The sequence below is a fragment of the Neoarius graeffei genome, chromosome 21 (assembly GCF_027579695.1).
Source record: "Neoarius graeffei isolate fNeoGra1 chromosome 21, fNeoGra1.pri, whole genome shotgun sequence".
Classification (NCBI taxonomy): Eukaryota; Metazoa; Chordata; class Actinopteri; order Siluriformes; family Ariidae; genus Neoarius; species Neoarius graeffei.
In genome coordinates, this window is record NC_083589.1 from 4827054 (window position 1) to 4850114 (window position 23061).

The 23061-nt window shown below is 39.6% G+C and overlaps 1 protein-coding gene across 1 annotated transcript in view; it reads right to left on the minus strand.

Moving 5' to 3' along the window:
- Positions 1-23061, minus strand: part of ppfia2 (PTPRF interacting protein alpha 2) — a 204181-nt gene that overhangs the window by 177800 nt on the left and 3320 nt on the right. The gene's annotated exons all lie outside the window — the stretch shown is intronic.

The window sequence follows — 23061 nt, forward strand, 5'->3', positions numbered from 1 at the left end:
AACGAAGTATTTCCTTCGTAACTACGCTGATAACACTTTGTGTTTTTGTCAAACATTGGAGCTTTGTATTCATTCTGAAGGTTTATTGTTATTAATATTGAATAAAAAGTAACTGGGATATATCATTGTTAATTATCATTCAAATTTTAGGTAAATTATTTTAATTTGCATCTTATATGGATGTTATAAGGGAAATACGGATTTTGGAGGTTGGTTATACAGGTTTGATTGACCAAAGGTTGACATGTATGTATCACCAAACACATTAATTACACTACCGTTCAAAAGTTTGGGGTCACCCAGACAAGTTTGTGTTTTCCATGAAAAGTCACACTTTTATTTACCACCATAAGTTGTAAAATGAATAGAAAATATAGTCAAGACATTTTTCTGGCCATTTTGAGCATTTAATCGACCCCACAAATGTGATGCTCCAGAAACTCAATCTGCTCAAAGGAAGGTCAGTTTTATAGCTTCTCTAAAGAGCTCAACTGTTTTCAGCTGTGCTAACATGATTGTACAAGGGTTTTCTAATCATCCATTAGCCTTCTGAGGCAATGAGCAAACACATTGTACCATTAGAACACTGGAGTGAGAGTTGCTGGAAATGGGCCTCTATACACCTATGGAGATATTGCACCAAAAACCAGACATTTGCAGCTAGAATAGTCATTTACCACATTAGCAATGTATAGAGTGGATTTCTGATTAGTTTAAAGTGATCTTCATTGAAAAGAACAGTGCTTTTCTTTCAAAAATAAGGACATTTCAAAGTGACCTCAAACTTTTGAACGGTAGTGTTTATATGTATTTATTATGTAAATATAGTATTTCCTGTACGGCTTTCATCTCATTATCTCTAGCCGCTTTGGGGTCGCAGGCAAGCTGGAGCCTATCCCAGCTGACTACGGGCGAAAGGCGGGGTACACCCTGGACAAGTCGCCAGGTCATCACAGGGCTGACACATAGACACAGACAACCATTCACACTCACATTCACACCTACGGTCAATTTAGAGTCACCAGTTAACCTAACCTGCATGTCTTTGGACTGTGGGGGAAACCGGAGCACCCGGAGGAAACCCACGCGGACACGGGGAGAACATGCAAACTCCGCACAGAAAGGCCCTCGCCGGCCACGGGGCTCGAACCCAGACCTTCTTGCTGTGAGGCGACAGCGCTAATCACTACACCACCGTGCCGCCCCTTATTAATATATTATATTTTTAAACCTTTCTGTGATTTAAATCAAATATTAAAATGTTACAATAAGGTTTAAAACCCAGCAACACTTATCACTACTGTTTTCGTCAGGCACTGTTTCAGACCACACACACACACACACACACACACACACACACACACACACACACACACGTACATCTCCAGCTGCTGCTAATCTAAATAGTGTGTGTGTGGGATGAGGAAGATAATAACGCAGCCTCGATTGGCAGAAGAACGACCGATTCACTGAGTTACAATCACACACATCAACATCCGGCTAATCTGCAGAGACGTGGGCATGTGGATATTTTAATAACCACAGAATAAATGTGATCAGGCTATCAGGCTGGAGCTTATTACTTATATCCAAGTGGCTAAACAATAAGCAACAAGCTAATTAAACTGACGGCAAACATCTGAATCCAGAGATAATACTAAAAATGTGGCAAGCTGTAAGGCTAGCTTTAGCGAGGCTTCAAAATCGTGAAAATCTCCTGACAGCAGAGTGTTTGATTTTACACCATACCTCATTCCCTGCAATGGATTCTGGAGTGTGTTTGATCAGAAGACAGGGATTCAGGTATAATTTTCGATAACAGCAGCTCTGACAGCAGTGCAGCCGCAAATGTACTCATATACCATGCGCTCGTTTTGATACTTTATCGTTTCTATAGTAACAGTTCATTCACAGAGACGGATATGGTGGACACACTACCAGGCTTGTAGTACTCGAGTCCAGGACTCGGACTCGAGTCTAACTCATGCCCTAATTTTAAGGACTCGTGACTCGACTTGGACTTGCGCACTGATGACTCGGACTCGTGCATTACCTGCATTCGGACTCGTAAATTGGAGACGAGGACTCAGATTTTTTATTTATTTTTTGTAACATGCCATAATAATTTGGCATAAGATATTTATATCGACATTAATTTTTATACTAATTTCGTGCAAGAGTGTCACACCTGCGTGCCTCGGCGTGTGCATCAGATAGACTCTCGGGGGCGCTCCGGACAGCGTGCACCAAGCAGACTCTCACGTACACCGTAAACGACTTGCACCTGCACAGGGCTAAGGCACAATCAGCACGCCTATATAAAGACTGTGAACACGCACTTACTTTGCGAAGTATTGAGTTGTGTTGCTGACACGTTACCAAGCCTTATTTCCTTGTTTGGTTTCCTGATCCCTGATTTCCTGTTTCTCGTCTTTGATTCTGCCGAGTCTATGATAGCCTGTTTGTGCCTCACTCGACCTGTTGCCTGTTTCACCATTTTACGATTTTGCCTGCCATTCTGGATTGTTTACCGTCTTCACTTGGATTAATAAACATACCTTCTGCACTTACAGTGGTGCTTGAAAGTTTGTGAACCCTTTAGAATTTTCTATATTTCTACATAAATATGACCTAAAGCATGAACAGATTTTCACACAAGTCCTAAAAGTAGATAAAGAGAACCCAGTTAAACAAATGAGACAAAAATATTATACTTGGCCATTTATTTATTGAGGAAAATGATCCAATATTACATATCTGTGAGTGGCAAAAGTATGTGAACCTCTAGGATTAGCAGTTCATTTGAAGGTGAAATTAGAGTCAGGTGTTTTCAATCAATGGGACGACAATCAGGTGTGAGTGGGCACCCTGTTTTATTTAAAGAACAGGGATCTATCAAAGTCTGATCTTCACAACACATGTTTGTGGAAGTGTATCATGGCACGAACAAAGGAGATTTCTGAGGAGCTCAGAAAAAGCGTTGTTGATGCTCATCAGGCTGGAAAAGGTTACAAAACCATCTCTAAAGAGTTTGGACTCCACCAATCCACAGTCAGACAGATTGTGTACAAATGGAGGAAATTCAAGACCATTGTTACCCTCCCCAGGAGTGGTCGACCAACAAAGATCACTCCAAGAGCAAGGCGTGTAATAGTCAGTGAGGTCACAAAGGACCCCAGGGTAACTTCTAAGCAACTGAAGGCCTCTCTCACATTGGCTAATATTAATGTTCATGAGTCCACCATCAGGAGAACACTGAAAAACAATGGTGTGCATGGCATGGTTTCAAGGAGAAAGCCAGTGCTCTCCAAAAAGAACATTGCTGTTCGTCTGCAGTTTGCTAAAGATCACGTGGACAAGCCAGAAGGCTATTGGAAAAATGTTTTGTGGACGGATGAGACCGAAATAGAACTTTTTGGTTTAAATGAGAAGCGTTATGTTTGGAGAAAGGAAAACACTGCAATCCAGCATAAGAACTAGGGATGAGCGAGTACAGCATCTGTTAACCATATGAATTATCTGTATCCATATCCGTACTCGGAGTGGGCGTGGCCTAACCCGAAAGTGGGTGGGGTTTAACCCGGAAGTGAGTCTGGTTGTCTTGAAATGGGCGGGGCTTTAACCAGTATGTTTTTTTTAAGCATGCAATTGATATGTGCTGATCAGAAATTGTTATATTTATTGCTGTTTAGAAAACTATTTACAGGACAGCATCAGCATTGAGCTTCAGATCAATGGTTTTGATCACGATAGCAAACGAACTATTCACAGAACAAGTTTTGCAACAATGAATACAACACATGCGGTTGCAATTATGAAATGAAATGTTATGAGTTTTCATACTCAACATAACTTTCTTTTTTTAACTTTTCATTTTTTTATGATCAGTGTGATTTTTTTTTTGGTTCTTTTTAATTTTTTTTTATTTCCACACCAGGTGTGTGTGTGTGTGTGTGTGTGTGTGTGTGTGTGTGTGTGTGAGTGAGTAAGAGAGAGAGAGATGGGGGGGCATGGGCGGGGGGGACTGTGTTCTACGGATCAAATAGTCCAATGCTGTTTTTCAGATCTGCATTGACTTTAATGAAGACCAGTTGTTCCACATGGCTAGGGTCTAAGTTTGCACGCTGTGGACTGACCACATTTCCAGCTGTGCTAAAAACACGCTCAGACTGGACACTTGTAGGTGGACAACTGAGAAGCTGCAGTGCAAAGCCTGTAAGATTGGGCCAGCACTGAAGCTTGCCTGACCAGTATTTCACTGGGTCATCGGTAAGGCTGATGTCCCCATCTGCCAGGTAGGCCTCCACATCACCTGATGGTAAATGTGTCCTCATTGGAATAGCCGATTTCTTTTTCTGCAGGAAAGACAAGACTGAAGTGCTGCTGGTGGCAGGTGTCTCTTCTGTGTTTCTTGCAGGTGTAGTCACAGGATCACAGAGCTCCATCTTGAGGAGTAATGTCCTCTTCAATGCCTCCACATCAACATTGTTTGGAAAACAGCTGGCCTTATATCTGGGGTCAAGGAGAGTGGCAGGCAGAAATGTGGAGTTTGCAAAAATTGGTTCAAAACGCCATTCTAGTTCTTTGCTCAGATTGGCTGCCAGTCTCCTTGCTGCTGTGCCTAACTTTTCCCTGGACTCAGCCACAACATCTTGGCCCAGCCCTACTGTGGCATCCTGATCATCATCACCAGCCATGAACTGATCAGATTCATCCTCAGATTCCTCACCAGCTGCAAGACCTCCCACATGCAGTGACCTGATGATGGAGCACAGGCCATGCAGGAGGGGGATGACCTCAGAGATGGAGGCGCTGTGTTTTGAGAGCACCCGTGTGACCTCCTCAAAAGGACTAAGAACAGTGAGCATATCTGATGCTAACCTCCACTCATTTGGATAGATGATTGTTGGAGCTCTACCCATGTTAGACTCCTGTGTCATAATCTGCACAGCCCTGCGCTGATCCACCAGCCGCTGGAGCATGTAGAACATATAGTTCCACCTTGTTTTTATATCTGTTATGAGCGTGTGCTGGGGGAGGTTCAACTGTGTTTGCAGCTTATGTAGTCTGTTGCTGGCTTTGCTTGAGCGATGAACATGGCCAGATATGATCCTGGCTTTGGAGAGAAGGGATGTCACAACCCTGTCCTTCTCCAGTGCTTTGATCACCACCAAGTGAAGCGTATGGGACATGCAACGGATGTGCCCATATTCAGTCAAAGCTTTCACCATGTTGGCTGCATTATCTGAAACAACAAACCATATTGTGACAGACTGACCAACAGACTCTTCCCACTCTCTCATCTTTTCCTTAAGGCAGCACAGAATGTTGTTTGATGTGTGCTCAATGTCCAGCACACCAACATTTAGCAGCCCTGCTTTCCTCTGTACTGAAGCTTCCCCTACACGTTCACACCAGTGCCCAGTAAGACAGAGATATGCATGTGCATTGTGATTGCTGGTCCAGAGATCTGTAGTGAGGTTGATGACACCTCCTTCAGCTGCCTTAAGTGACTGGACCAACTCCCCTCTCATTGCCTCATACAGCTCAGGCACAACATTTCGACTGAAATAGTGCCTTGATGGGATCTTATACTTGGGCTCTAAAAAGCCAACAAGTGTCTTGAAGCCTCTCCTCTCCACCACAGAGAAAGGTTCAAGATCAGTGCAGATCATTTTACCAATCACCTCTGTAATTTGTTTTGACCGGGGATGGTTTGCTGAGAATGGCTGCTTTGCTGCAAATGCAGTGAGTATTGGTGAAGAGGAAGATGAATGTGAGCCCTTAGCAGCACCCAGCTGAACACCAGTGACCCGAGAAGGAAGAGGAGAGGAGGAGGAGGTGGCTGATACAGTGGGCTTTCTAATGTGATGGGCATATAGCAGATGATTATGTAGAGATGTTGTGTTGTAATGTTTTGCATCTCTACCTCTGCTTAGCTTGGACTTGCAAAGCTTGCAAATGGCTTTGGAGGAATCATTTTCAGAAACAGTGAAAGAGTCCCATACTGCAGAAGTCCTCTTGGTCTTTGGTGGAGGAGGACCTCCATCACCAGATGCAATATTGGTCTCAGTGGGGGAAAGGTGGGTGCTACTGCCACTGTTTTCATTGTCACTGGTTTGACCCTCACTGTCCTGCAAGGTTAAGCAAACTCTGACTGGTGGTTCAGTGTCGGCTGAAGTACTCTCTACATCACTCATTATTCTGTATCACTGATCATGAGAGAGAGGGAGGGGTGTGTGTGTGTGTGTGTGTGTGTGTGTAGCTTAATTTGTAATATTATTTATACCACTACTACCTAGAAAGTGTCAGACACTCAGTGCATGAAGTAAAATAAAACTGGTTAGAGCCAACTGACGGCTTAAAAAAAAAACCCTCTGACGACCGGCAGGGAGAGAGAGAGAGAGAGAGTGTGTGTAGCTTAATTTGTAATACTTATACCACTACTACCTTTATTTTTACATGAATTACAGCAAGAAAGTGTCAGACACTCAATGCGTGAAGTCAAAAAAACTGTTTTTAACCAACGGTTAAAAAAAGAAAAAAATCTCCAACAGGCAGAGATGCAACGCGAGTCGCTTTCTACCAAGCACCATGTCTGAACGAACCCACGCTTACCAGAACTCTACTGGTTATAAGTAAGTACAAACTGAAATAAAAACAAACTTGAAGCTGAAGAAACCCGAAACGTTAACGGAAAAGAGCCGCGAACCTGAGTGACTGAGGGAGAGACAGAGAGCGGTTCTCTGTGTGAGTGAGCAGAGCGGTGTGTGTAGGGGAGGGGTGCTGTGACGCTGTGTGAGGATTTTCATTCAGTCCGAGCACAGATATTGACTCGTATTACTCATATAATACTTGTACTCGGCAAAAGTGCTTTATACGTACCGGATACTCGTTTCAGCCGAGTATCCAGCTCAACTCTAATAAGAACCTTATCACATCTGTGAAACATGGTGGTGGTAGTATCATGGTTTGGGCCTGTTTTGCTGCATCTGGACCAGGACGGCTTGCCATCATTGATGGAACAATGAATTCTGAATTATACCAGCGAATTCTAAAGGAAAATGTCAGGACATCTGTCCATGAACTGAATCTCAAGAGAAGGTGGGTCATGCAGCAAGACAACGACCCTAAGCACACAACTCGTTCTACCAAAGAATGGTTAAAGAAGAATAAAGTTAATGCTTTGGAATGGCCAAGTCAAAGTCCTGACCTTAATCCAATTGAAATGTTGTGGAAGGATCTGAAGCGAGCAGTTCATGTGAGGAAACCCACCAACATCCCAGAGTTGAAGCTGTTCTGTACGGAGGAACGGGCTAAAATTCCTCCAAGCTGGTGTGCAGGACTCATCAACAGTTTCCGGAAATGTTTATTTGCAGTTATTGCTGCACAAGGGGGTCACACCAGATACTGAAAGCACAGGTTCACATACTTTTGCCACTCACAGATATGTAATATTGGATCATTTTCCTCAATAAATAAATGGCCAAGGATAATATTTTTATCTCATTTGTTTAACTGGGTTCTCTTTATCTACTTTTAGGACTTGTGTGAAAATCTGATGATGTTTTAGGTCATATTTATGCAGAAATATAGAAAATTCTAAAGGCTTCACAAACTTTTGAGCACCACTGTACATCCATCTCCCAACCATCTCTGACAGAATACTTCACACTCCCTGATAAAGAGAAGCACATTCACCTGTTCATACGGCATGTTCAGGAACAAACTAATGTTAATGGTGCTGAAACAGACACCGTGAAATGGTGCGGTTGGAGTCTTGTTCTCGGACTTGACTCGAAATTTTTTTAATGACTTGGACTTGACTTGGACTTGGAATACTGGGGACTCGAGACTGGACTCAGACTCAAGGTTTAGTGACTCAACTACAACACTGTGCACTATGTAACATAAACATGTATTTTTTTAAAAGTTGTTGATATGTTGAAGAGACGTGAGTTGAAGAGAGGAGTTTGTGGTTTCTTTTGGGGTTTCTTTTGGTCTTCAAGAGAGAAAAGAGTCTGGTGAGGGGACATCTGTTTATAGCTGCTAGAATGTAAGTGAGAACAGAAACTAAGTTTTTTTTTTCTTGAGTATTAAATGTAACTATAAATGGATAAAACAAATTGAATTCATTGGTAAATCGGTGTGGTATAAGAGGACTATACCACACCTTTTTATAAGAAAATAATTACCTTCAGGTTCGTAACAGTGACTCCGCTTCATTACAACACACATGACCTCAAGTGTTTTATTTTGAACAAAAGGTCACACTATGACACGTAACGACCTCATGATACACAGTGTACCTGAAGGTGTTACAAAATCTTCACTAATTAACACAAACCTGTTCACACACATTACACGTGAACTTTTCCCTAAAAAACCACTCCTGAGTTTCCCCTGACCCTTATCAGAGTTTTTTTTAAACAATTAAGGCTTGATATAACAGAAACCCAGAGCACATCCTTTCTAAGAAGCAGTGAGTTTCTCCGAGACCCTGCAGCACTCGTCACTCAGACGTCATCGGTGTATTTATAACACGGAAGCGAGACACTGAGACATTAAAACGTGGTCATTAGAGAGCAGCTGTGTGAGTGGAATAGCAGCTCTCGATCTGAACATACATCCTTTAACACTGAGCCATTAAAGAGACCAATAATAATACATTATTACTGTATATTAAAGCGACAGACAAGTTTTGTTTTGTTTTTTGAGCCATATTGGCCAAAGCATAAACCAAACCCATTCATTAAAGCGGTTTGTTTGACACAGAACACAGATCTCTCACTGGACTTTATTGATGGCCAGGAAAAAAAATCAAAGTAAATACTGTATATAGTTAAGAGTTCAGTAATAAGAGCCTGTCACATGACTTCTACAAAAATGTCCCTGTTGAGGTTTCATAAAAGTTGTTGAAATATTTTCAGTGGTGATGAAAGCTGAAATCAGATCAGTGTAGAATTTAAGCAAAATTAAGGAGGAATAAGTGAGATGTTCACTTTATCTGTAGATCCATTTTATGTTCTCTGATAATAAATTAAGCTCTGAACTGTGAACTGTGAAAAAAAGTTAAACTGCCATGTCTTTATTTTGACTTAATTATTTTCTAAATAACATTCATCATCAAACACCAACAGTCATCATCACATGCCATTAAACACCATCAGACACCAACATTCTCCATCAAACACCAACATTCTCCATCAGACACCAACATTCTTCATCTATCAACAACATTCTCCATCAAACTCTAACATTCTGCATCATATACCATTAAACACCATCAAACACCAACATTCATCATCACATGCCATTAAACACCATCAGACACCAACATTCTCCATCAAGCACCCACATTCTTCATCATATACCATTAAACACCATCAAACACCAACATTCATCATTACATGCCATTAAACACCATCACAGACCAATATCCACTATCAAACACCAACATTCTTCATCTATCAACAACATTCTTCATCTATCACCAACCTTCTCCATCATATACCATTAAATACCATCAAACACCAACATTCTCCATCAAACACAAACATTCACCATCAAACAGTAACATTTTTCATCTATCACCAACCTTCTCCATCAAACATCAACCTTCTCATCAACATCTATCAATAACATTCGCCATCAAATACCAATAAACACCATCAAACACCAACATTTTCCATCATATACCATTAAACACCATCAAACACCACCAGTCTCCATCATACACCAACATACACCATCAAACACCAACATTCTCCATCTATCATTAACATTCGCCATCAAACACTAATATTTTCCATCATATACCATTAAACACCATCAAACACCACCATCCTCCATCTATCACCATGATTCTCCATCATATATCATTAAACACCAACCTTCTCCATCAAACACCAACATTCACCATCAAACTCCAACATTCTCTATCAAATACCATTCTCTATCAAATACCATTAAACACCATCAAACACCAACATTCTCCATCATATACCATTAAACACCATCAGACACCAATATTCTCCATCAAACACCAACATTCTGCATCATATACCATCATACACCAACATTCATCATCACATGCCATTAAACACTATCAGACACCAATATTCACCATCAAACACCAACATTCTGCATCTATCAACAACATTCTCCATCAAACACCAACATTCTGCATCATATATCATTAAACACCATCAAACACCAACATTCATCATCACATGCCATTAAACACTATCAGACACCAATATTCACCATCAAACACCAACACTCTGCATCTATCAACAACATTCTCCATCAAACACCAACATTCTGCATCATATATCATTAAACACTATCAAACACCAACATTCATCATCACATGCCATTAAACACTATCAGACACCAATATTCACCATCAAACACCAACATTCTGCATCATACATCATTAAACACCATCAAACACCAACATTCATCATCACATGCCATTAAACACTATCAGACACCAATATTCACCATCAAACACCAACATTCTGCATCATATATCATTAAACACCATCAAACACCAACATTCATCATCACATGCCATTAAACACTATCAGACACCAATATTCACCATCAAACACCAACATTCTGCATCTATCAACAACATTCTCCATCAAACACCAACATTCTGCATCATATATCATTAAACAACATCAAACACCAACATTCATCATCACATGCCATTAAACACTATCAGACACCAATATTCACCATCAAACACCAACACTCTGCATCTATCAACAACATTCTCCATCAAACACCAACATTCTGCATCATATATCATTAAACACCATCAAACACCAACATTCATCATCACATGCCATTAAACACTATCAGACACCAATATTCACCATCAAACACCAACATTCTGCATCATACATCATTAAACACCATCAAACACCAACATTCATCATCACATGCCATTAAACACTATCAGACACCAATATTCACCATCAAACACCAACATTCTTCATCTATCACCAACCCTCTCCATCATATACCATTAAACACCATCATACACCAACATTCTCCATCAAACACAAAAATTCACCATAAAACATTAACATTCTTCATCTATCATCAACATTCTCCATCAAACACCAACATTCTTCATCTATCATCAACCTTCTCTATCAAACACAAACATTCTCCATCATATACTATTAAACACCATCAAACGCCAACATTCTCCATCATATACATTAAACTCCACGAAACACCAATATTCAACATCAAACACCAACATTCTTCATCAAACACCACCATCCTCCATCACTATGATTCTCCATCATATATCATTAAACACCAACCTTCTCCATCAAACACCAACATTCATCATCAAACACCAACATTCTCCATCTATCAATAACATTCTCCATCAAATACCATTAAACACCATCAAACACCAACATTTTCCATCATATACCATTAAACACCTACCTTCTCAATCAAACACCAACATTCTCCATCTGTCAATAACATTCTCCATCAAGCACCAATATTCTCCATCATATACCATTAAACACCATCAAACACCAACATTCTCCATCATAAACCATTCAACACCATCAAACACCAATATTCTTCATCATATGCCATTAAACACCATCAAACACCACCAGTCTCATCATATACCATTAAGTACCATCAAACACAAACATTCTCCATCATATACCATTAAACACCAACCTTCTCCATCATACACCAGCATTCACCATCAAACACCAACATTCTCCATTAAACATCAATATTCTCCATAATATACCACTAAACACCATCAAACACCAACATTCTCCATCATATACCATTAAACGCCATCAAACGCCAACATTCTCTATCAAACATTTTGACTGAAAACTTATTTCAAGATATTTTCTTGTTATTTTGACCGAATATCTCACTATTTCAAGGAATTATCTTATATATTTCACATATTATTTTGACTCCTAACACACAGTTCTGAAATGGTCATGTGGTCATTTTTACATCCCAGACCTGTAAATGTACACATATTAATGAATAAGCTAGTTGGACAAACACTTTTGGAATGTTTTTATCACGGTTCCTGTGTTTCCACTTCACTCACTACACTCTTAATTCCGGTATTTTCAGTTGTATTCGGAGCTCCTGAAGATAAAGATTAATTCCTTCATCAGATGCGGAAGAGTATCTGCAAAGCCCTTTTTAGAGAGCTGAAGAAAAAGGCTTCAGCCTGGACACTTCATCATAAATACACAACTGGGAAGGTACGAAACTGGATTAACTGGAGCAAACATCAGCCCACACAGGTGACTGCATTGTATCCTGTGCTGTTGCTAACGGAGCGTCTTTAGATATAAACACATTAAATTATGATGAATGATTAATATTTGGTGTTGATCCTAAACAGAAAGGGAGAATATACTGTAAGTGGATGAACTGATGCCTAAAGCGCTCATGAGGAAGCTGAGAACAAGATGCCCATAAACTGAGCAGCACTCGAATATCAGCCATACTTTTAGATCACATGACTGTCTGAGAGCGTTCTGATTGGCTCAATAACCACATCAGAATTGTCGTGCTTGTTTCTGTGATTTGTTTCTTCTCTCCTTCACTGTCTTTAGATAAAGGGTTAATCTGGCCTGGAGGAGGCTTAGTGAAGTAGGACACAGATAATAACATTCAATCATGCAGAATCATCATGTGATGCTGAGGAGGAAGGAGGCAGCTGACTAGAACACACACACACACACACCATGTACACATGACACAATCCCATTACATTCTTCATCAGTCGAGCTAAGAGATAATGATCTCATACACTTAGACACTCAGCATTCATCAGCCTGAGAAAAAACTCCGAATGATGAATGGTTGAAGATGTAGCTCAGAATCAAACACCATCAGACACCAACATTCACCATCCAACACCATTAAACATCAGCATTTTCTGCTAAATATTAATTGTCTTCATCAAACACCAACATTCACCATCAAACACTAACATTCTCCATCAGATGTGGTTAAGCATTAGCATTCTTTATCAAACACCAACATTCACCAAACACCAACATTCTCCATCAGACATCAATATATTCCATGAAACACCAACTGTCTCCATTAAATTCCAACATTTTCTATCTGACACCAATAAACACTACAGTTCTTTAGCAGGCCTCATCATTCTCCATAATACATTAACATTTGCTATCACATACCAACACATGAAATCAAATACTAATATTTACAAAAAATATCAACAATGCTGATTTGGACTGATGGTGCATGTCGATGGGTTTGATGTTGGATGTTGGTGAATGACAGTGAATGTTGGTGATCGATGGTGAATTCTGGTGTTTGATGGACAATGTTGGTGTTTGATGGTGAATACTGGTGTGCTTGATGTTAAACATTGGTGTGCTTGATGACGAATATTGGTGATTCATGGTGAATATTGGTGTTTGATGGTGAACGTTGGTGTGTGATGGTGAATGTTGGACTTTGATGGACAATGTTGGCTGGAGAAAGTTGGTATTTGATGGTGAGTATTCAAGAAGAATAAGCCTTTATTTGTCATGGTATGTTTGATGTTGAATGTTGATGTGTGTTGGTGAATGTTAATGTTTGCTGGAGAATGTTGGCATTTGATGGTAAGTATTGAAGAAGAAGAAGAAGAAGAAGAAGAAGAAGACTTAATTTGTCATTGTATGTTTCATGGTGCATGTTGGTGTTTGATGGTGAATGATGGTGTTTGATGGACAGTGTCCATGTTTGCTGGAGTATGTTGGTATTTGATGGAAACTACTGAAGAAGAAGAAGAAGAAGAAGAAGAAGAAGAAGAAGAAGGCTTTATTTGTCATGGTTCATTTGATTGTGAATGTTGGTGTGTGATAGTGAATGTTGGTGTTTGATGGTGAATTGATGTATTTGATGGGGAGTATTGGTGTTTGATGGTGTTTGAAGGTGTATGTTGGTGTCTGATGGTGTCTGTTGTTGTTTGATGGTGTATGTTGGTGTTTGATGGTGAATTGATGGTTTGATGGTGTATGTTGGTGTTTGATGGTGAATTGATGCGCTTGAAGTGAAATGTTGGTGTTTGATGCTGAATGTTGGTGTTTGATGCTGTATGTTGTTTGATGGTGAATTGATGTATTTGATGGGGAATGTTGGTGTTTGATGGTGAATTGATGTGTTTGAAGGGAAATATTGGTGTTTGATGCTGAATGTTGGTGTTTGATGGTGTATGTTGGTGTTTGATGGTGAATTGATGTATTTGATGGTGAATGATGATGTTTGATGATGAATGTTGGTGTTTGATGGTGAATTGATGTGTTTGAAGGGAAATGTTGGTGTTTGATGCTGAATGTTGGTGTTTGATGGTGTATGTTGGTGTTTGATGGTGAATTGATGTATTTGATGGGGAGTATTGGTGTTTGATGCTGAATGTTGGTGTTTGATGGTGTATGTTGGTGTTTGATGGTGAATTGATGTATTTGATGGGGAGTATTGGTGTTTGATGGTGTATGTTGGTGTTTGATGGTGAATTGATGTGTTTGAAGGGAAATGTTGGTGTTTGATGCTGAATGTTGGTGTTTGATGGTGTATGTTGGTGTTTGATGGTGAATTGATGTATTTGATGGGGAGTATTGGTGTTTGATGCTGAATGTTGGTGTTTGATGGTGTATGTTGATGTTTGATGGTGAATTGATGTATTTGATGGGGAGTATTGGTGTTTGATGCTGAATGTTGGTGTTTGATGGTGAATTGATGTATTTGATGGTGAATGATGGTGTTTGATGGTGAATTGATGTATTTGATGGTGAATGATATGATGGTGTTTGATGGTGAATTGATGTATTTGATGGTGAATGATGGTGTTTGATGGTGAATTGATGTATTTGATGGTGTATTTTGGTGTTTGATGGTGAATTGATGTGTTTGAAGGGAAATGTTGGTGTTTGATGCTGAATGTTGGTGTTTGATGGTGTATGTTGGTGTTTGATGGTGAATTGATGTATTTGATGGTGTATGTTGGTGTTTGATGGTGAATTGACGTGTTTGATGGAGAGTATTCTATTTGATGGACAATGTTGGTTTTTGGTGGTATTCTGTGCTAAATGCTGTTGTGTGGTGATGTTTAATGGAGGCTGTCGATGTGTGTTTGTGTTTGACAGTAGGACACAGAGGTGAGGGTGTGGTCATGCTGTAACCCAGCGGCAAGATGGGAAAGGAGGCTGTCACTCTGATCAGTGAGCCATGCAGTGATGCATCACACAGGTCAGGTTTAGGCAAGGAAAAAAGAGATGGTATGTGTGTGTGTGTGTGTGTGTGTGGGTGCCCATACAAACTGAGTGGCCGCATATGGTTAGATTTTAGATAATCCAATAATGTTGCCTGTTCAATCACTGCTTAGCAACCGCTGCTATCCACCCGGGACCCTGGTGATGCTAGCGCTACCCATGCTAACATCTTTATTAAAGATTTTGTCTTGTTTAGAGAACATCATTCTCTCTCTCTCTCTCTCTCTCTCTCTCTCTCTCTCTCACTCACACACACACACACACACACACACACACACACACACACACACACACACACATCTCTTAACTGTGTGACTGACGTCACTCTATTAGACTGAACTCTCCTGTGTTTTCGATGAGTTTCATGAGGTCTGTGTGTTTAATATTAAATCTGGACTCAGATGATCACAGAGATGAGAAATAGGCTAAATGATGGCTGCAGGGTGGAGCTGGTGGAAGAAGAGGAAGAGTGGGAGAGAGAGAGAGAGAGAGAGAGAGAGAGAGAGAGAGAGAGAGAGATGTGAAAAGAAAGTGGCCTCATTCACTGATCCACATTTCCTGGGAAGAGATAAAATACAGCTGAGTGTCAAACGGTGTTAAAGTTTCTCTCTCTCTCTCTCTCTCTCTCTCTCTCTCTCTCTCTCTCTCTCTCTCATTCTGCCTTGAATTCCCTGTGTGGATTTTTCTCTGCTGTTCCTCCTTTTTATCATCTCCCAGCTTCCAGCTCTATTTTGAATGAATATTCAATGCTGTCCATAATTATTGCCCCCCATAAAGATTAGTAAAACGGAATAGAAAGAAAATTCACCTTTTGGTGAAGTCGCTTCATCTCACACTGAGAAATTCTGAGGTTGTATAAAGAGGAACAGTCTCAGAGGCCCTGCACTGTATCTCCAAACTTATAAAATGTTATGGGACTCAGTGCTGTTTTATTGACAAAGGGGGTTGTACAGAGTATTAAGTGCAGGGGTGCCAATAATAGAGGCGCATGTGTTTTTGTTGGAAAAATTATTTCTTGATGATGGATTTGTTTTTCTCTGAAAAAATATTTTCAATTAAAGGTTGGATTTTTCTCATTTTTTCATTGTGAGATGGTGTTTGATGGTGAATAATCAGTGGTGTTTGATGGCAAATAATCGGTGGTGTTTGATGGGGAATAATCAGTGGTGTTTGATGGTAAATAATTGACGGTGTGTGATGGGGAATAACCGGTGGTGTTTGATGGAGAATAATTAGTGGTGTTTGATGGGGAATAATTAGTGGTGTTTGATGGGGAATAATCAGTGATGTTTGATGGAGAATAATAAGTGGTGTTTGATGGAGAATAATCAGTGGTGTTTGATGGGGAATAACCGGCGGTGTTTGATGGAGAATAATCAGTGGTGTTTGATGGGGAATAATTAGTGGTGTTTGATGGGGAATAATCAGTGGTGTTTGATGGGGAATAAACAGTGGTATTTGATGCAGAATAATCAGCAGTGTGTGATGGAGAATAATCAGTGGTGTTTGATGGGGAATAACCGGCGGTGTTTGATGGAGAATAATCAGTGGTGTTTGATGGGGAATAATTAGTGGTGTTTGATGGGGGATAATCAGTGGTGTTTGATGGAGAATAATCAGTGGTGTTTGATGGAGAATAATCAGTGGTGTTTGATGGGGGATAATCAGTCGTGCTTGATGGGGAATAATCAGTGGTGCTTGATGGGGAATAATCAGTGGTGTTTGATGGAGAATAATCAGTGGTGTTTGATGGAGAATAACAGCGGTGTTTTATGGAGAATAATCAGTGGTGTTTGATGGGGAATAATTAGTGGTGTTTGATGGGGAATAATCGGTGGTGTTTGATGGGGAATAATTGGCGGTGTTTGATGGAGAATAATCAGTGGTGTTTGATGGGGAATAATCAGTGGTGTTTGATGGGGAATAATTTGTGGCGTTTGATGGGGAATAATTGGCGGCATTTGATGGGGAATAATTGGTGGCGTTTGATGGGGAATAATTGGTGGCGTTTGATGGGGAATAATTGGTGGCGTTTGATGGGGAATAATTGGTGGCGTTTGATGGGGAATAATTGGTGGCGTTTGATGGGGAATAATTGGCGGTGTATGATGGGGAATAATTGGTGGCGTTTGATGGGGAATAATTGGTGGCGTTTGATGGGGAATAATTGGTTGCGTTTGATGGGGAATAATTGGTTGCGTTTGATGGGGAATAATTGGTGGTGTTTGATGGGGAATAATCGGTGGTGTTTGATGGGGAATAATTGGTGGTGTTTGATGGGGAATAATTGGAGGTGTTTGATGGGGAATAATCGGTAGTGTTTGATGGGGAATAATCGGTAGTGTTTGATGGGGAATAATCGGTTGAGTTTGATGGGGAATAATTGGTTGCGTTTGATGGGGAATAATCGGTGGTGTTTGATGGGGAATAATCGGTGGTGTTTGATGGGGAATGATTGGTTGCATTTGATGGGGAATAATTGGTTGAGTTTGATGGGGAATAATTGGTGGTGTTTGATGGGGAATAATCGGTGGTGTTTGATGGGGAATAATCGGTGGTGTTTGATGGGGAATAATTGGTTGCGTTTGATGGGGAATAATTGGTTGCGTTTGATGGGGAATAATTGGTTGCGTTTGATGGGGAATAATCTGTGGTGTTTGATGGGGAATAATCTGTGGTGTTTGATGGGGAATAATTGGCGGTGTTTGATGGGGAATAATTGGCAGTGTTTGATGGGGAATAATCAGTAGTGTTTGATAGGGAATAACTGGTGGTGTTTGATGGGGAATTATTGGCAGTGTTTGATGGTGAACAATCGACCGTGAGGTTTGCTCCATTAAAAGTGGTAGAGTTAAAGAAACAGACGCGCTGAACACCAGAAAGGCTACCTAAACTTCATTGGATATTTAACATGCATATTTATAAGAGAAAAACATACCAATGGACACTGAAAAACTGGAAAAGAGAGCAATAGCGAAAATATTGTCAAAGTTCTACTTGGAGGTGAGGAAAAGTGACAGAGACTTTTACAAGAGGACTTCACTCGTGGACTTCACTCAACAAAGCCCTTTTGTTTTGAACAACTGCAATGTAACAATTAACTACGACCAAAAATAACTGAACTTGAACTGTCTACCTGGATATAGCTTGTATATAAGTTGGGTTGTTGTTCAGGCTTTTTGGACTTGTACCATTTTTATTGTTAGAACTTTACCTTTGTCCAGAACATTGGATTGACAGAACATTGAATTACATTCAATCAGAATCAGTATTCAATATTGGTAAGTTACCGCCCTGTTCTTAACTTTTTGTAAAATCTATAACTGTTCCATAGAATGTGTATGCATAATAATAATAATAATAATAATAATAATAATATTGGCTGGCTGTTTTTCATGGTATATCAGATATTCCATTCAGCGCTACTCATCTTCGACTCGTTCAGTATCATGCTCGCTGAATGGAATATATCTGATATACCACTCAAAGCCAGCCAACGTTATCTAAATATGTCACTCAGATCCGCGATGTATTTCGTATGAAAAATGAGAGTTTTTCAACACGAGAAGATAAACTTCATATCTTCAAGCCAACATGTGATTTTCTTTTTATTATATCGACACATTCACAAACAAAATGTACCCAAATTTATCAAAACAATTCATCGATTTCCTCACAAGTCACATATAGACATTTATGTCACGGTTTTGGTTCTCCATGTCCCGGATGGAGCTCAGATAAAAAATACCAGTGGTGTATTTCCCAGTAAAACACTCGTGTCTATGTAATATAAATAAATAATAATTAAAACTAAAAGAGAAGGGTGTGTGTGTGTGTGTGTGTGTGTGTGTGCGTGCGTGTGTGCGTGCGTGTGTGTCTGCTATAAGCAGAACCAGAAAGCACCCGTGACTGAAGTGTGTTTCTCCTTCAGTGTGGATGAAGGAGAGCTGAGAGGAAAAAACACACACTGACACACTTTTAGAGCGAGTGCAGAACTGAGACGGGGTGTGAGGTGGCAGAGATTACATAAAACCATCACATCTCTGAACGACTGAAAATTAAAAAGCTTCAGCTGATTTTAACTCCAGGTGACGATACGTAAAAGAGTGTGATGTTGAATTACAGCCAGGAGGAAAATCTGAGCCGCGACAATGAGTCAAGTGTGAGGAGAAAAAAAAATCCACCAACACATACATCATCATTAAAGATCCACATCACACACACACACACACACACACACACACACACACACACACACACACAGAGTAAGTGTTTCCCTTCTTCCCAAAGTGTCCCGATTTCACTGAATGCCAGGCGTCTCCCAAGGTGACATGGGTGGAGCTTAAGCTTGTAAAATCTGTCCAATCAGATGACTGCACCTCTGAACTCGCAAGTGAACTTGGTTATGAGATATAAGCAGCTAAAATATACACTACATATCTTACATGATGCTAGCTACAGTTTATTCCCACACCCACGGGCTGTTATTAAGCAGCTACACACTACCACTCTTTATCTAACATTAGCTAGCTTAGAACAACTTACAGAATGCTAGCTATCAATTACTAACACACCTGATTACTGTTCTTAAACAGTTACACGTTAAAACGCTTTATCTAATGTTAGCTAGTGTTACAGCAAACATGGCTACTGGTTTTATTTTGCTGTACAATAAAACAACTTGCATTACATTTCGATTTAGCTGAGCTAATTACCACAGAATGTTTGCTAGTTTGATGATGTTTGATACCGTTCTAGTAAACTAGACTACTGGTGAAAATTACCATTACTTTATAGCTAGCTTGCTAGCATACCGTACAACACTAATTATTTTAAATTGGATATAATATGATCATTCACCTAAAATTAGCTAGTTTTTAGTTTGTTTGGTTTTTTTTCCAGTAGTCTTTTTCCAGTGAAAGTTTGACCTTGCTACTAAACTTGACTAGGATTAGCTACACAAGGAAAAAGTTTACCTGATGTTTGCTAACTTGAATCGAAGTTGTTTCAAATATATAAAAATTGAACTGTTCATCAAACATTATAGAGTTATATTAGCTCCATAATATACAGTGGTGTTTAAAAGTTTGTGAACCCTTTAGAATTTTCTATATTTCTGCATAAATATGGCCTAAAACATCATCAGATTTTCACACATGTCCTAAAAGTAGATAAAGAGAACCCAGTTAAACAAATGAGACAAAAAAATATTATACTTGGCCATTTATTTATTGAGGAAAATGATCCAATATTACATATCTGTGAGTGGCAAAAGTATGTGAACCTCAAGGATTAGCAGTTAATTTGAAGGTGAAATTAGAGTCAGGTGTTTTCAGTCAATGGGATGACAATCAGGTGTGAGTGGGCACCCTGTTTTATTTAAAGAACAGGGATCTATCAAAGTCTGATCTTCACAGCACATGTTTGTAGAAGTGTATCATGGCACGAACAAAGGAGATTTCTGAGAACCTCAGAAAAAGTGCTGTTGATGCTCATCAGGCTGGAAAAGGTTACAAAACCATCTCTAAAGAGTTTGGACTCCACCAATCCACAGTCAGACAGATTGTGTACAAATGGAGGAAATTCAAGACCATTGTTACCCTCCCCAGGAGTGGTCGATCAACAAAGATCACTCCAAGAGCAAGGCGTGTAATAGTCGGCAAGGTCACAAAGGACCCCAGGGTAACTTCTAAGCAACTGAAGGCCTCTCTCACATTGGCTAATATTAATGTCCATGAGCCCACCATCAGGAGAACACTGAACAACAATGGTGTGCATGGCAGGGCTGCAAGGAGAAAGCCACTGATCTCCAAAAAGAACATTGCTGCTTGACTGCAGTTTGCTAAAAATCATGTGCACAAGCCAGAAGGCTATTGGAAAAATGTTTTGTGGACAGATGAGACCAAAATAGAACTTTTTGGTTTAAATGAGAAGCGTTATGTTTGGAGAAAGGAAAACACTGCATTCCAGCATAAGAACCTTATCCCATCTGTGAAACATGGTGGTGGTAGTATCATGGTTTGGGCCTGTTTTGCTGCATCTGGGCCAGGACGGCTTGCCATCATTGATGGAACAATGAATTCTGAATTATACTAGTGAATTCTAAAGGAAAATGTCAGGACATCTGTCCATGAAGTGAATCTCAAGAGAAGGTGGGTCATGCAGCAAGACAACGACCCAAAGCACAAAGTTAATAATAAAAGAATGAAGAATAGAAGAATAAAGTTAATGTTTTGGAATGGCCAAGTCAAAGTCCTGACCTTAATCCAATGGAAATGTTGTGGAAGGACCTGAAGCGAGCAGTTCATGTGAGGAAACCCACCAACATCCCAGAGTTGAAGCTGTTCTGTATGGAGGAACGGGCTAAAATTCCTCCAAGCCGGTGTGCAGGACTGATCAACAGTTACCGCAAACGTTTAGTTGCAGTTATTGCTGCACAAGGGGGTCACACCAGATACTGAAAGCAAAGGTTCACATGCTTTTGCCACTCACAGATATGTAATATTAGATCATTTTCCTCAATAAATAAATGACCAAGTATAATATTTTTGTCTCATTTGTTTAACTGGGTTCTCTTTATCTACTTTTAGGACTTGTGTGAAAATCTGATGATGTTTTAGGTCATATTTGTGCAGAAATATAGAAAATTCTAAAGGGTTCACAAACTTTCAAGCACCAGTGTAGCTAGCTTGTTTGTAAACATTATTGCTCATTTTAATTTGGTACACAATATATTCATTTAACTAATGCTAGTCACTACAATCAATTAGGTACATGATACAATCATTTAGCTAGTGAGGTTCCTGAAAATTTGCTACGAGAGCGGCGGCTACAATTATCTACAGTCTATAATTATCGACACCTTTTCAGATTTACCAATAAAAACAATTTTACAAAGGTGAGTTTCAGTTACAACAGTTATTATTGGTTAATTAATCAACTGGAAGACCCGCCTCGCCCTTTGATCTTGTCGTCTGATGACACAGCTCGTTACCTGAGATGGAATTTTTTTAGCACGATCAGCAATTTGAGGAAAACCCGGACGTTATCATCGCAGGTGAGCATGGTGAAAAGACCATGGACATGTTTTTACTGATCAAATTCACCGATATTTCATGATATCCTCGTCAAAACCTACTTTGTTTCTGACTCTTTCATTTGACAGCTGCTTTTTGTATCTAAATGCGCGCTTGATAAGTCACGTGAGGTGTCGATAATAGTGATCACTTTCACCGGTGTCCACCATTATCGACACCCTGTGGAATTAAGTGACATTTACAGCTGTTATGGATCGATCTTTGTGTAACATTGTTGAAGTAGATGAAGTACTTTAAAAAATAAAAGTGCTGTGATATATAATAATTTTTTTTCTAATTCATAACAGAATGGAATGTTTATAGAGTATTTGGAATCCGATTGCAATCAATAGAATTAGATGAGAATTAAATTCCTAGCATATAAAAAGATGACATTTATTGGTAAACTACAAAACTAGAAATTAATACAAATAACAACGAATGATTAATAAAATGTGATCTATGCAAGTACTTAGAAAGTGGGTAGAAAGTGGAACAAAAAGATTTTCTGACACAGGTTAACCATTATCAGTTCATTTGCTTGCAAACTTTAGAATTATTTCCTCATTTACATAAACACAGGCATTGATATATTTATATAAAATATATTTTGTACTAAATACAGTGTCTTGCAAAAGTATTCATCCCCCTTGGTGTTTGTCCTATTTAGT